Raw genomic sequence first — 16,584 nt, forward strand, 5'->3', positions numbered from 1 at the left:
ACCATTAAAAAGTTTGGACATAGGGAAGACATCAAAACTATGAAATAACATATGGAATCAGGTAATAACCAGAAAAGTGTGAAACAAATCAAAATATATTTTACATTTGAGATTCTTCAAAGCAGCCACCCTTTGCCTTGATGACAGCTTTGAACACTCGCACTCATTCTCTCAGCCAGCTTCATGGTGTGCCTTGTTAAAAGTTCATTTGTGGAATTTCTTTCATTAATGCGTTTGCGCTAATCAGTTGTGTTGTGACAAGGTAGGGGTGGTATACAGAAGATAGCCCTATTTGGTAAAAGACCAAGTCCATATTATGGTAAGAACAGCTGAAATAACAGCCCTGTAGACTCCCGAGCATCTCTAAGGCACTGCATCTCAGTGCTAGAGTTGTCACAACAGACACCCTTAGTGGGACTACCATTTGTTTTTCAACCCAAAACACACCTCCAGGATGGGTAGTATGCTGACCAGACCGCACGCACTGATGCATCTGCGTGCGCCACCGCACGCATGGTGATTTTGTCCCTCCACACCAGACACGATTAGGACATGCAGTTTGAAATATCAAAACGAACTCTGAACCAATTCTATTAATTTGGGGACAGGTTGATAAGCAAACCTTGATGGCAATTTAGCTAGCTAGCTTGCTGTTGCTAGCTAATCTGTACTGGGATATAAACATTGGGTTGTTATTTTACCTGAAATGCACAAGGTCCTCTACTCCGACAATTAATCCTCAGATAAAATGGTAAACCGAGTTTGTTTCTAGTAATCTCTCCTACTTCAAGCTTCTTCTTCTTTGGACTTCATATACCAAGCAACCAACTTTAAGGTGCATTACCACCACCAACTGGAGTGGAGTGTAAACCTTAGTTAATTTATATAAGCTTCTAAAAACCAATGAGGAGATGGGAGAGGTGGGACTTGCAGCGTGTCAAGAGTCACAAATAGAACCAAGTTCTGTTTTAGCACCTGGCTATGCAGACACTCATTGATGCGCATGACTGAATGACTGAATAACAGGTTTGTGTACATGTATTTTGCATGCAACGCGATCGGTGTGGTCAGCATGTAAGGGCTATTTGACCAAGAAGGAGAGTGATGATGTGCTGCATCAGATGACCTGGCCTCCACAATCACCCGACCTCAACCCAATTGAGATGGTTTGGGATGAGTTCAGGGCAGATGGGGCACCTGTTTACTTTGGCATTTTTATTTTTTATTTAACCAGGTAGGCTAGTTGAGAACAACTGTGACCTGGCCAAGATAAAGCAAAGCAGTGTGACACAAACAACAACACAGAGTTACACATGGAATAAACAAACATACAGTCAATAATACAATAGAGAAAGTCTATATACAGTGTGTGCAAATGAGGTAGGATAAGGGGGTGAGGCAATAAATAGGCCATAGTGGCGAAATTATTACAGTATGGCAAATAAAACACTGGGGTGATAGATGTGCAGAAGCTGAGTGTGCAAGTAGCGGCACTGGGGTGCAAAGAAACAAAATAAATTAAATAAATAACAATATGGTGATGAGGTAGTTGGATGGGCTATTTACAGATTGGCTATGTACAGGTGCAGTGATCTGTGAGCTGCTCTGACAGCTGGTACTTAAAGCTAGTGAGGGAGATATGAGTCACCAGCTTCAGTGATTTTTGCAGTTTGTTCCAGTCATTGGCAGCAGAGAACTGGAAGGAAAGGCGGCCGAAGGAGGAATTGACTTTGGGGGTGACCGATGAAATACACCTGCTGGAGCGCGTGCAGCGGGTGGGTGCTGCTAAGGTGACCAGTGAGCTGAGGCTAAAGGCAAAAAAAACCTGGTCGTCTAGTACATTCAGAACAGAGAGTAAAAGGAGCAGATTTCTGGGCATGGTAGAATAGATTCAAGGCATAATGTACAGACAAGGTTATGGAAGGATGTGAATACAGTGGAGGTAAACTTGTGCATAGAGTGACGATGAGAGAGATATTGTCTCTAGAAATATCATTTAAACCCGGTGATGTCACCGCATGTGTGGGAGGTGGAACTAAAGTGTTAACTAAGGTGTATTGAGCGAAGCTAGAGGCTCTACAGTGAAATAAGGCAATAATTACTAACCAAAACAGCAATGGACAAGGCATATTGACGTTAGGGAGAGGCATGCGTAGTCGAGTGATCATATGAGTCCAGTGAGTGGCTTCAGGCAGCTAGCGAGCCGGGGCTAGCAAGCTAGCAGGAGGGCCTTTGTGTTATGCCCTGGCCATAGAGAGGCTTTTATTCTCTTCTCTACGCTCACCATGCTGCACCTTGGTCCGATCATTTCCACCCTGACGACGATATTGACAGAACTACTCACCACCACAAACGGACCAAGCGGCGTGGCTGGGAGGAGCAGCGTTTTCTGGAGAAATGGACATGGGAGGAGATCTTGGAAGGCAAGGGACCCTGGGCAAAGGCTGGAGAGTATCGGCCTCCAAGGGAGGAGATAGAGGCGGCGAAAGCAGAGAGGCGACAGTACGAGGAGTTGGCACAGCGGAGCAGGACACACGAGGAGATTGGCTGAGTCAGGTTGGAGACCTGAGCCAACTCCTCGTGCTTACCGTAGGGAGCGTGGTATGAGACGAAACACACGTTCGACTGCTACGCCATCTTGGAACCAGCATTAATATGTGTCACATATCATCTCGCAAACAATGTAAAAAATATATATTGAGTTAATAAATACACATACAAACATGGTCTCTTTTTTGCTTTCTTGAGTAATGGTCTGGGTATCCATTTGATTAGCTGTTTCAGATTCTTATGGCTTGGAGGTAGAAGCTGTTTAGAAGTCTCTTGGACCTAGACACTCCTGTACCGCTTGCCATGTGCTAGCAGAGAGAACAATCTATGATTAGGGTGGCTGGAGTCTTTTACCATTTTTAGGGCCTTCCTCTGACATCGCCTGGTAAAGAGATCCTGGATGGCAGGAAGCTTGGCCCTGGTGATGCACCCTCTGTAGTGCCTTGCGGTCGGAGTCCGAGCAGTTGCCATACCAGGCAGTGATGCAACCCGTCAGGATGCTCTCGATGGTGCAGCTGTTAAATCTTTTGAGGATCATGCCAAATCTTTTCAGTTCCCTGAGGGGGAATAGGTTTTGTCGGGCCCTCTTCATGACTGTCTTGGTGTGCTTGAACCATGTTAGTTTGTTGGTGATGTGGGCGCCAAGGAACTTGAAGCTATCAACCTGCTCCACTACAGCCCTGTCGATGAGAATGGGGGCGTGCTCGGTCCTCTTTTTCCTGTAGTCCACAATCATCTCCTGTCAACATCATACTTTCAAAATCTTACCTAGGAAGCTAGACAAGCAGTCATCATCACGAATCATAAAATCCTTTTCAATCCTTGTCATTTGAAGAGAAATTATAGATAAAAGTATTGGTGCTCATCGGCCATTGGACATAAACATTACACAACAAGTTGCAAATCACAAATTCAACAATGAGTGGTTTGGAAGGAATCAGTGGCTTACTGCAAGTGTTGCAAAGCAATCACTATTTTGCTTCCCCTGCCTGTTTGAGGGCACAGGGCGAGACTCAGATGCAGACACAGGATGCAAATTGTTAGAGTCTCTGATATTTATTAGTTTCTAAGGGGCAGGCCACCTTCCTGTTCAAGTGAGCACAGCACAATGGTGAGTCCAAAAATGTATTGTACTGTATACTGCTGCATAAATTATGTAACATACCAGGGAGATATGTATACTGTAGCTACTAACGTAATACTAAGTGTATGTTGTGTAGTAAGCTGTTAGTAGCCCATGTGCCTCACCCTAATAATTTGGTCCCTTTCCCCCTCATAACTTAAACTACTTTTCTGACTTGGTGGTGCCTATAGCCTGTTTTAGAGAAATGTCATCATCAAATATAGTAAGAGCTTTCATTGTCTGCTTATATGCCCCCTTTATTTATCCTACGGTTCTGACTTGGTGTACAGGGAGAATACTGTAAGAACGGCCTATGTTCTGAATTCTGTTGCTGTACATTTCTGTGCTGAACAAATAGCTATATTGACTACGTCCATCTTAGCTCGCTCATTAATGTCTTAATTGAAATTACGGATTGCCTCTTATCTGCTCCTCGTTCCCTTATGCCGTAGTTTGTACATCTCAATTGTCAGTAGAAACTACATTTGTTAAAGCAAGTCAACCATATCAGCTATGTTTTTTAAAAAGGCAGTAAATGAGGCTGAATGAACCGTTTCGCTGCCAGAAAAGGTTCCCCTGATAGCCAGATGTAGCAGTGGTAAGGATTCACTCCATGGTGCTGAAAAGAAAGCTCTGCTGTTAGAACAGCTTTATGTAGGCCCTAACAGTTTGTGGACACCATTTGTCACTGTTATAGTGCAATTCGTGTATTGTTTAGTGTTGTGTTGTGTAATGACTTTCCTGGCACGCATTAAAAGAAAGTTTGCCCCACCAAGATTTACATGCTAAAATCGCCACTGATAATACTGAACAAAAATATAAACGCAACATGTAAAGTGTTGTTCCCATGTTTCAAGAGCTGAAATAAAATTTCCCACAAATGTTCTTTTTGCACAAAAAGCTTATTTCTCTCAAATGTTGTACACAAATTTGTTTACATCCCTGTTAATGAGCATTTCTCATTTGCCAAGATAATCCATCCATATCAAGAAGTTGATTAAACAGCATGATCATTACACAGGTGCACCTTGTGCTGGGAACAATAAAAGACCACTCTAAAATGTGCAGTTTTGTCACACAACACAATGCCACAGATGTCTCAAGTTTTGAGGGAGCGTACAATTGGCATACAGACTGCAGGAATGTCCACCAGAGCTGTTGCCAGAGAATGTAAAATTAATTTCTCTATCATAAGCAGCCTCCAACATTGTTGGGTGGGTCTATGCTCTCCCAGGCCCACCCATGGTTGCTACCCTGCCCATAGATTACGGATTAATTAATTTATTTCAATTGACAGATATCTTTGTATGAACTGTAACTCAGTAAAATTGTTTAAATTGTTGCATGTTGCGTTCATTCATATTTTTGTTCAGTATATATATCTATATATATTTTACTCAAACCCCCGCTGGCCAGATCCGGCCCGTGGGCCGTATGTTTGTCACCCCCTTTACAGTATATACAACGCTACTACAAACAGATACCCAGGAGACTAAGGGGAGTGTCTGAAATAAAGGCCTGTGAAAGAATGTCATTCCTCAAGCTGTTTTGAACCTGGATGTTAAAATCATTTCACATGTTGCGTGTTTGCAAGAGTTTGGAGGGTCCGGCTGCGTGCGAGCCAGTAGTTCCGCCGATGTTAGCCAGTGAAAAATGTATGTAGTATGTTTTTACTTAGCGTTTGAAATGAGTGACAGACTCAACATCCTCTAACCCGTAACCCTTGACCTCAAGCATTATTCATGGGCCACAAAGAAGTGCGCTTGCGGGGCTCACTGGTCGTCTGCTCATGGACTCGCTGCTCTGAATTTATATACCAGTTGTTTTACTTTCTCCAAGCGGAAGAGATGGAAATCAGGACAAGAGCTACCTGCCTGGTTTGAGTTGCACAAGACCAGAGGACACTTGAAATGCTTAGCTGTACTGGTATGCCACTGTAAAACCCAGAACTTCAGAGCAATATACAGTACCTTTCTGTTATGATCATGTGTTTTGTTATAACAATGTTAATACAGTGGCTGAGTTTATAAGGAAGTGTATAGGAGATGTAGTACCCACTGTGACTATTAAAACCTACCCTAACCAGAAACCATGGATAGATGATACCATTCGCGCAAAACTGAAAGCCCGAACCACCGCATTTAACAATGGCAAGGCTGTAACGGTTTTCCAAGGCTGTAACGGTTTTCGTGGTCGGATGAGGAAGAGTAGTCGGACCAAAGCGCAGCGTGGTAAGTGTTCATGTTTTTTTTATTGAACTGAACACTAATACAAAATAACAAGAGAATAAATGTAACGAAACAGTCCTGTAAGGTGCAAACACTAAACAGAAAATAACTACCCACAAATATCATCACCGCTTGGTACAGCAAGGCTCTCCAGAGGGTGTTGCCCCGCTATCATCCAGAAGGCGAGGTCAGTACAGGTGCATCAAAGCTGGGACCGAGAGACTGAAAAATAGCGTCTATCTCAAGGCCATCAGACTGTTAAACAGCCATCACTAGCACATTAGAGGCTGATGCCTATCGGCATAGACTAGGAATCACTGCCACTTTAAGGAATGGAACACTAATAATCACTTTAATAATGTTTACATATCTGGCATTACTCATCTCATATGTATATACTGTATTCTATACTATTCTACGGTATCTTAGCCACTTAATGTTTACATATCTGGCATTACTCATCTCATGTGTATATACGGTTTTCTGTACAATTCTACAGTATCTCATTCACTTAATAATACTTACATATCATGCATTACTCATCTCATATGTATATACTGTTTTTAGACCGTTCCATTCTGACATCGCTCATCCATATATATATACAGTGCCTTGCGAAAGTATTCGGCCCCCTTGAACTTTGCGACCTTTTGCCACATTTCAGGCTTCAAACATAAAGATATAAAACTGTATTTTTTTGTGAAGAATCAACAACGAGTGGGACACAATCATGAAGTGGAACGACATTTATTGGATATTTCAAACTTTTTTAACAAATCAAAAACTGAAAAATTGGGCATGCAAAATTATTCAGCCCCTTTACTTTCAGTGCAGCAAACTCTCTCCAGAAGTTCAGTGAGGATCTCTGAATGATCCAATGTTGACCTAAATGACTAATGAGGATAAATACAATCCACCTGTGTGTAATCAAGTCTCCGTATAAATGCACCTGCACTGTGATAGTCTCAGTGGTCCGTTAAAAGCGCAGAGAGCATCATGAAGAACAAGGAACACACCAGGCAGGTCCGAGATACTGTTGTGAAGAAGTTTAAAGCCGGATTTGGATACAAAAAGATTTCCCAAGCTTTAAACATCCCAAGGAGCACTGTGCAAGCAATAATATTGAAATGGAAGGAGTATCAGACCACTGCAAATCTACCAAGACCTGGCCGTCCCTCTAAACTTTCAGCTCATACAAGAGGAAGACTGATCAGAGATGCAGCCAAGAGGCCCATGATCACTCTGGATGAACTACAGAGATCTACAGCTGAGGTGGGAGACTCTGTCCATAGGACAACAATCAGTCGTATATTGCACAAATCTGGCCTTTATGGAAGAGTGGCAAGAAAGCCATTTCTTAAAGATATCCATGAAAAGTGTCGTTTAAAGTTTGCCACAAGCCACCTGGGTGACACACCAAACATGTGGAAGAAGGTGCTCTGGTCAGATGAAACCAAAATTGAACTTTTTGGCAACAATGCAAAACGTTATGTTTGGCGTAAAAGCAACACAGCTGAACACACCATCCCCACTGTCAAACATGGTGGTGGCAGCATCATGGTTTGGGCCTGCTTTTCTTCAGCAGGGACAGGGAAGATGGTTAAAATTGATGGGAAGATGGATGGAGCCAAATACAGGACCATTCTGGAAGAAAACCTGATGGAGTCTGAAAAAGACCTGAGACTGGGACGGAGATTTGTCTTCCAACAAGACAATGATCCAAAACATAAAGCAAAATCTACAATGGAATGGTTCAAAAATAAACATATCCAGGTGTTAGAATGGCCAAGTCAAAGTCCAGACCTGAATCCAATCGAGAATCTGTGGAAAGAACTGAAAACTGCTGTTCACAAATGCTCTCCATCCAACCTCACTGAGCTCAAGCTGTTTTGCAAGGAGGAATGGGAAAAAAATGTCAGTCTCTCGATGTGCAAAACTGATAGAGACATACCCCAAGCGACTTACAGCTGTAATCGCAGAAAAAGGTGGCGCTACAAAGTATTAACTTAATGGGGCTGAATAATTTTGCACGCCCAATTTTTCAGTTTTTGATTTGTTAAAAAAGTTTGAAATATCCAATAAATGTCGTTCCACTTCATGATTGTGTCCCACTTGTTGTTGATTCTTCACAAAAAAATACAGTTTTATATCTTTATGTTTGAAGCCTGAAATGTGGCAAAAGGTCGCAAAGTTCAAGGGGGCCGAATACTTTCGCAAGGCACTGTATATATATATATATATATATATATATATATATATATATATATTAGTCTTAATTCGTTCCTAAATAGAGTTGTGTGTATTGGGTATATGTTGTGTAATTTGTTAGATATTACTACCTCCTGGTTACACTAGTGACCCTATCCCCCGTGCATCCCGCAAAGGAGGAGGTGTTGCTAACATTTACGATAGCAAATTTCAATTTACCCCCCAAAAAATGACGTTTTCGTCTTTTGAGCTTCTAGTCATGAAATCTATGCAGCCTACTCAATCACTTTTTATAGCTACTGTTTACAGGCCTCCTGGGCCATATACAGCGTTCCTCCTTGAGTTCCCTGAATTCCTATCGGACCTTGTAGTCATAGCAGATAATATTGACATTTTTGGTGACTTTAATATTCACATGTAAAAGTCCACAGACCCACTCCAAAAGGCTTTCGGAGCCATCATCGACTCTGGACCTACTTACTATCACAGTCATACTCTGGGCCTAGTTTTGTCCGATGGAATAAGTGTTGTGGATCTTAATGTTTTTCCTCATAATCCTGGACTATCGGACCACCATTTTATTACGTTTGCAATTGCAACAAATAATCTGCTCAGACCCCCACCAAGGAGCATCAAAAGTCGTGCTATAAATTCACAGACAACACAAAGATTCCTTGATGCCCTTCCAGACTCTCTCTGCCTACCCAAGGACGTCAGAGGACAAAAATCAGTTAACCACCTAGTGAGGAACTCAATCTAACCTTGCGCAATACCCTAGATGCAGTTGCACCCCTAAAAACGAAAAACATTTCTCATAAGAAACTAGCTCCCTGGTATACAGAAAATACCCGAGCTCTGAAGCAAGCTTCCAGAAAATTGGAACGGAAATGGCGCCACACCAAACTGGAAGTCTTCCGACTAGCTTGGAAAGACAGTACCGTGCAGTATCGAAGAGCCCTTACTGCTGCTCGATCATCCTATTTTTCCAACTTAATTGAGGAAAATAAGAACAATCCAAAATTTATTTTTGATACTGTCGCAAAGCTAACTAAAAGGCAGCATTCCCCAAGTGAGGATGGCTTTCACTTCAGCAGTAATACATTCATGAACTTCTTTGAGGAAAAGATAATGATTATTAGAAAGCAAATTACGTACTCCTCTTTAAATCTGCGTATTCCTTCAAAGCTCAGTTGTCCTGAGTCTGCACAACTCTGCCAGGACCTAGGATCAAGAGAGACACTCAAGTGTTTTAGCGCTATATTTCTTGACACAATGATGAAAATAATTATGGCCTCTAAACCTTCAAGCTGCATACTGGACCCTATTCCAATTAAACTACTGAAAGAGCTGCTTCCTGTGCTTGGCCCTCCTATGTTGAACATAATAAATGGCTCTCTATCTACCGGATGTGTACCAAACTCACTAAAAGTGGCAGTAATAAAGAACTATAAAAAACTATCGCCCTATATCCAATCTTCCATTCCTCTCAAATTTTTTAGAAAAGGCTGTTGCGCACTGCCTTCCTGAAGACAAACAATGTATACGAAATGCTTCAGTCTGGTTTTAGACCCCATCATAGCACTGACTGCACTTGTGAAGGTGGTAAATGACTTTTTATTGGCATCAGACCGAGGCTCTGCATCTGCCCTCCTGCTCCTAGACCTTACTCCTTCTTTTGATACCATCGATCACCACATTCTTTTGGAGAGATTGGAAACCAAAAATTGGTCTACACGGACAAGTTCTGGCCTGGTTTAGATCTTATCTGTCGGAAAGATATCAGTTTGTCTCTGTGAATGGCTTGTCCTCTGAAAAATCAACTGTAAATTTCGGTGTTCCTCAAGGTTCTTTTTTAGGACCACTATTGTTTTCACTATATATTTTACCTCTTGGGGATGTCATTCGAAAACATAATGTTAACTTTCACTGCTATTCGGATGACACACAGCTGTACATTTCAAAGAAACATGGTAAATCCCCAAAATTGCCCTCGCTAGAAGCCTGTGTTTCAGGCATAAGGAAGTGGATGGCTGCAAACTTTCTACTTTTAAACTCAAAACAGATGTTTGTTCTAGGTCCCAAGAAACAAAGAGATCTTCTGTCGAATCTGACAATTAATCTTAATGGTTGTACAGTCGTCTCAAATAAAACTGTGAAGGACCTCTGCGTTACTCTGGACACTGATCTCTCTTTTGATGAACATATCAAGACTGTTTCAAGGACAGCTTTTTTCCATCTACGTAACTTTGCAAAAATCAGAAACTTTCTGTCCAAAAATGATGCAGAAAAATGTATCCATGCTTTTGTTACTTCTAGGTTAGACTACTGCAATGCTCTATTTTCCGGCTACCTGGATAAAGCACTAAATAAACTTTAGTTAGTGCTAAATACCGCTGCTAGAATCCTGACTAGAAGCAAAAAAATGTATCATATTACACCAGTGCTAGCCTCCCTACACTGTCAAGGCAAGGGCTAATTTCAAGGTTTTACTGCTAACCTACAAAGCATTACATGGGCTTGCTCCTACCTATCTCTCTGATTTGGTCCTGCTGTACATACCTACACGTACACTACGATCACAAGACGCAGGCCTCCTAATTGTCCCTAGAATTTCTAAGCAAACAGCTGGAGGCAGGGCTTTCTCCTATAGAGCTCCATTTTTATGGAATGGTCTGCCTACCCATGTGAGAGACGCAAACTCGGTCTCAACCTTTAAGTCTTTACTGAAGACTCATCTCTTCAGTGGGTCATATGATTAAGTGTAGTCTGGCCCAGGAGTGTGAAGGTGAACGGAAAGGCTCTGGAGCAACGAACCGCCCTTGCTGTCTCTGCCTGGCCGGTTCCCCTCTTTCCACTGGGATTCTCTGCCTCTAACCCTATTACAGGGGCTGAGTCACTGGCTTACCGGTGCTCTTTCATGCCGTCCCTAGGAGGGGTGCGGCACTTGAGTGGGTTGAGTCACTTATGTGATCTTCCTGTCTGGGTTGGCGCCCCCCCTTGGGTTGTGCCGTGGCAGAGATCTTTGTGGGCTATACTTGGCCTTGTCTCAGGATGGTAAGTTGGTGGTTGAAGATATCCCTATAGTGGCTGTGCTTTGGCAAAGTGGGTGGGGTTATATCCTTCCTGTTTGGCCCTGTCCTGGGGTATCATCGGATGGGGCCACAGTGTCTCCTGACCCCTCCTGTCTCTTACGTATTTATGCTGCAGTAGTTTATGTGCCGGGGGGCTAGGGTCAGTTTGTTATATCTGGAGTACTTCTCCTGTCTTATCCGGTGTCCTGTGTGAATTTAAGTATGCTCTCTCTAAATCTCTCTTTCTTTCTCTCTTTCTCTCTCGGAGGAGGATCTGAGCCCTAGGACCATGCCTCAGGACAACCTGGCATGATGACTCCTTGCTGTCCCCAGTCCACCTGGCCGTGCTGCTGCTCCAGTTTCAACTGTTCTGCCTGCGGCTATGGAATCCTGACCTGTTCACCGGACGTGCTACCTGTCCCAGACCTATTATTTGACCATGCTGGTCATTTATGAACATTTGAACATCTTGGCCATGTTCTGTTATAATCTCCACCCGGCACAGCCAGAAGAGGACTGGCCACCCCTCATAGCCTGGTTCCTCTCTAGGTTTCTTCCTAGGTTTCGGCCTTTCTAGGGAGTTTTTCCTAGCCAACGTGCTTCAACACCTGCATTGCTTGCTGTTTGGGGTTTTAGGCTGGGTTTCTGTACAGCACTTTGAGATATCAGCTGATGTATGAAGGGCTATATAAATACATTTGATTTGCTTTAGATATCACTGCACTGTCTGAGCTAGAAGCACAAGCATTTCGCTACACCTGCAATAACAACTGCTAATCACGTGTATGTGACCAATAAAATGTTATTTTATTTTATTAACATTGCATGAGAAAGTTGATCAAGAGTTTTGTATCCAGGCCAATAACCATTATTATTGAACTACTTCCGTATGAAACTTATTTCACATATATGCAACTAAAACCAAGAACTACAGAGCACAAGTGATTTAATCCTGTATATTTCAATGGCTGTGTTGAAGGAAAACTCCACCCAAAAACGATCTTTAGGAATTTGTATCATTAGTCGATTTTTGATTTACTCCCATGCTTTTGCATGTCAGCAATCAAGCTTTCAAGATATGTAACCTTCAAAATACAGAAATCTGGCCTGTATGTGTCACTCCCTGACCTTCGAGATCCTTTTTATGTCTCTATTTGGTTTGGTCAGGGTGTGATTTGGAGTGGGTATTCTATGTTCTTATGTTCTATTATTTGTATTTCTATGTTTTGGCCGGATAGGGTTCTCAAATCAGGGACAGCTGTCTATCGTTGTGTCTGATTGAGAACCATACTTAGGTAGCCCTTTTTCCCACCTGTCTTTGTGGGAAGTTGACATTGTTTATGGCACATAGCCTTAAGCGTCACGGTTTGTTTTTGTAGTTTTTATTGTTTTTGTCGCTGTCATCACCTAATAAAAATAATATGTACGCTTACGACGCTGTACCCTGGTCTTCTTCATTCAATGGCCATGACAGTATGATGCATTTTGCATCATACAGGACAGATTTCTGTACTTTGAAAGTTACATACAGTTGAAGTCGGAAGTGTACATACACCTTAGCCCAATACATTTAAACTCAGTTTTTCACAATTTCTGACATTTAATCCTAATAAAAAAATTCCCTTCAGTTAGGATCACCACTTTATTTTAAGAATGTGAAATGTCAGAATAATAGAGCCAATGATTTATTCAGCATTCATTTCTTTCATCACATTCCCAGTGGGTCAGAAGTTTACATTCACTGCCATTAAATTGTTTAACTTGGGTCAAACGTTTCAGGTAACCTTCCACAAGCTTCCCTCAATAAGTTGGGTGAATTTTGGCCCATTCCTCCTGATAGAGCTGGTTTAACTGAGTCAGGTTTGTAGGCCTCTTTGCTCATACATGCTTTTTCAGGTCTGACCACATATTTTCTATAGGATTGAGGTTGTGACTTTATGATGACCACTCCAATACCTTGACTTTGTTGTCCTTAAACTATTTTGCCGCAACTTTGAAAGTATGCTTGGGGTCATTGTCCATTTGGAAGACCCATTTGCGACCAAGCTTTAAGCTTCCTGACTGATGACTTGAGATGTTGCTTCAATATATCCACATCATTTTTCTTTCTCATGATGCCATCTATTTTGTGAAGTGCACCAGTCCCTCCTGCAGCAAAGCACCCCCACAACACGATACTGCCACCCTCATGCTTCACGGTTCGGAAGGTGTTCTTCGGCTTGCAAGCCTCCGCCTTTTTCCTCCATACATAACGATGATCATTATGGCCAAACAGTTCTATTTTTGTTTCATCAGACCAGAGGACATTTCTTCAAAAAGTATGATCTTTGTCCCCATGTGCAGTTGCAAACCGTAGTCTGGCTTTTTATGGCGGTTTTGTAGCAGTGGCTTTTTCCTTGCTGAGCGGCCTTTCAAGTTATGTCGATATAGGACTCATTTTACTTTGGATATAGATACTTTGTACCCGTTTCCTCCAGCATCTTCACAAGGTCCTTTGCTGCTGTTCTGGGATTGATTTGCGCTTTTCGCACCAAAGTTGATTAATCTCTAGGAGACAGAACGCGTCTCCTTCCTGAGCGGTACGACGGCTGCATGGTCCCATGGTGTTTATACTTGCGTGCTATTGTTTGAACAGATAAACGTTGTACCCTCAGGTATTTGGAAATTGCTTCCAAGTATGAACCAGAATTGTGGAGGTCTACCATTTTTTTCTGAGGTCTTGTCTGATTTCTTTTGATTTTCCCATGATGTCAAGCATGATTTATTAATTTCATTTATAATGCTTATATTGCCAGCGTGGGAACACAATCTCCATGTAAAAGTCAACAATCAGAACACCTCAATGTTCTCCCTAGATGATTGTATTGTAAATACTTTATCAAGCTCTGTGGCTCTGAGGCTAACCCAGTACACAAAAAGCCACACACAGGAGAAAAGTGAGTTTACTGGCAGCCATTAACAGAGAACAAGGTCTTGTTAAAGTTAAATACTTCATATATGGAGCCCTGGCGAGGGCCAAAGTCACGGAGCCGAGGGAGCCGCTGCCTGCATGCGTGTGAGGGGAGCATGAGACCTCCTCGACCACCACCCTCCCCTCCCTGTCCTCCTACCGCCTGCCATTTTAGTGAAGGGTTCATCTTGTTTTAATGATCATTAAGCTTGCTTCCAGATGTTGGCAGGCGACCCGTCCTGACACAGCCCTCTGTGTTCCTACTGCAGCAATCAGAGCACGAGAGAGATGTTAATACACCACACTGTGGATGTCTTGCCTGCTATGTCATTATTTGCCTGGAAAACAATTACAAACACTGCACAGTGTTTATAGTATGTAGCATATGGAGATTATCCTTTTATAGTATCTGTAATGTGCCATTTCAAACAAGCTGTCAAGGGTTTTTCCACCCAGCGGTGTTGTATCTGGGAGGGAGCAGTACATCATCATTATGGATCTGTATTCTGCGTGACTGTAGTAGACATCCAGCTTTAAAACCCCTGAAAAGACAACGATAGGAATAGAATGAATGACCAGACGGATAACAATTATTTATTCTCTTTTATTTTCATTTATATCCATCAAAGCCTTTCCCTTGAATGTGGTCTTCTCAAGGGTTTGAAAACAGCAGATGTAGGAAAGACAAGAATAGCAGCATAATTGTTGCTGAAGGCTGATGGGCTCGTTTGAGTTTGGAGGATGGAGCAAGGCAGACGTGACAAGCAGAATCAATACCATAGCTTTTCAAGAATCCACTACCTGCTACGTGAACAGAATGATAACACTCCTTCAAAGCTTAAACTTTAGCCTGCAAATCCTTACTGTAGTCTGTAAATTTTGGTTTCTTTGATCCTGTATGCTTTGTTACCTATTGCCCACAGTGGCATTGACAATGTGTGCATCTTAAATGGCACCCTATTCCCTATAGTACGGCACTATAAAGGGAATAGGGCACCATTGAGGACACAACTGTCACAGGCGGGACCTGAATCCAGGTCTCCAACGAGAAAAAAACCCATTCTTGACCTGGTTCAGGGTCATGGTAGTGGTTGAACTAATGGACCAATCGTGTGAGAGGTGAGGTCCAGGCTCCTGGACAGAAGATGTGAGTGTTGCCGTGGTAACAAGATGCAGAGCATTCCGTTCCGTGGTAATTACCCAGGATTCCTCAAGTTCCAGTCATGGCAACAATCACAGGAAGAGGGGTGTCGTGGGAGTGAGGCAGTGCTGCTTTCATTTGGTCCATATTGCTGCCTGCTGCTATTCTCACACTATCTGCCTCTGTGGCTATAGTCCGCTCCTCTGCTGGCTGGCATGCAGATACAGCACTCATCGAGCTGACCCTGGTGAACTGCAAGTGGTTCTTCAGGAAAAAGGGGGAGACTTGCAAGCCAAACAACACCATCCCAATCGTGAAGCACGGGGTTGGCAGCATCATGTTGTGGGTGCTTTGCTGCAGCAGGGACTGGTGCACTTCACAAAATAGATGGCATCATGAGGAGGGAAAATTAAGTGGATATATTGAAGCAACATCTCAAGACATCAGTCAGGAAGTTAAAGCTTGGTTGCAATTGGGTCTTCCAAATGGACAATGACCCCAAGCATACTTCCAAAGTGCCAAAATGGCTTGAGGACAACAAAGTCAAGCTATTGGAGTGGCCATCACAAAGCCCTGACCTCAATCCTATAGACAATTTGTGGGCAGAACTGAAAAAGCGTGTGCGAGCAAGGAGGCCTACAAACCTGACTCAGTTACACCAGCTCTGTCAGGAGGAATGGGCCAACATTCATCCAATTTATTGTGGGAAGCTTGTGGAAGGCTACCTGAAACGTTTGACCCAAGTTAAACAATTTAAAGGCAATGCTGCCAAATACTAATTGAGTGTATGTTAACTTCTGACCCACTGGGAATGTGATGAAAGAAATAAAACCTGAAATAAATGATTCTGTCTACTATTATTGACATTTCACATTCTTAAAATGAAGTGGTGATCCTAACTGACCTAAGACAGGGACTAAATGTCAGGAATTGGGAAAAACTGAATTTAAATGTATTTGGCTCAGTGTATGTAAACTTCCGACTTCAACTGTATAAAGAGCCCTAATTACATGGAACTTCCTTCCATCTCATATTGCTGAAATAAACAGCAGACCTGGTTTAAAAAAACAGATAAAGCAACACCGCACAGCACAACACCTCTCCCTTATTTTACCTAGATAGTTTGTGTGTATGCATTGATATGTAGGCTACGTGTGCCTTTAAAAAAAATGTATGTAGTTCTGTCCTTGGGCTGTTCTTGTCTATTGATTATTGTTATTATGTTTTGTGTGGACCCCAGGAAGAGTAGCTGCTGCTTTTACAACAGCTAATGGGGATCCTAATAAACTACAAAATACCAAATACCAAAGTAG

This window comes from Oncorhynchus mykiss, chromosome 24, assembly GCF_057628025.1.
Source record: "Oncorhynchus mykiss isolate SJ-2025 chromosome 24, ASM5762802v1, whole genome shotgun sequence".
Classification (NCBI taxonomy): Eukaryota; Metazoa; Chordata; class Actinopteri; order Salmoniformes; family Salmonidae; genus Oncorhynchus; species Oncorhynchus mykiss.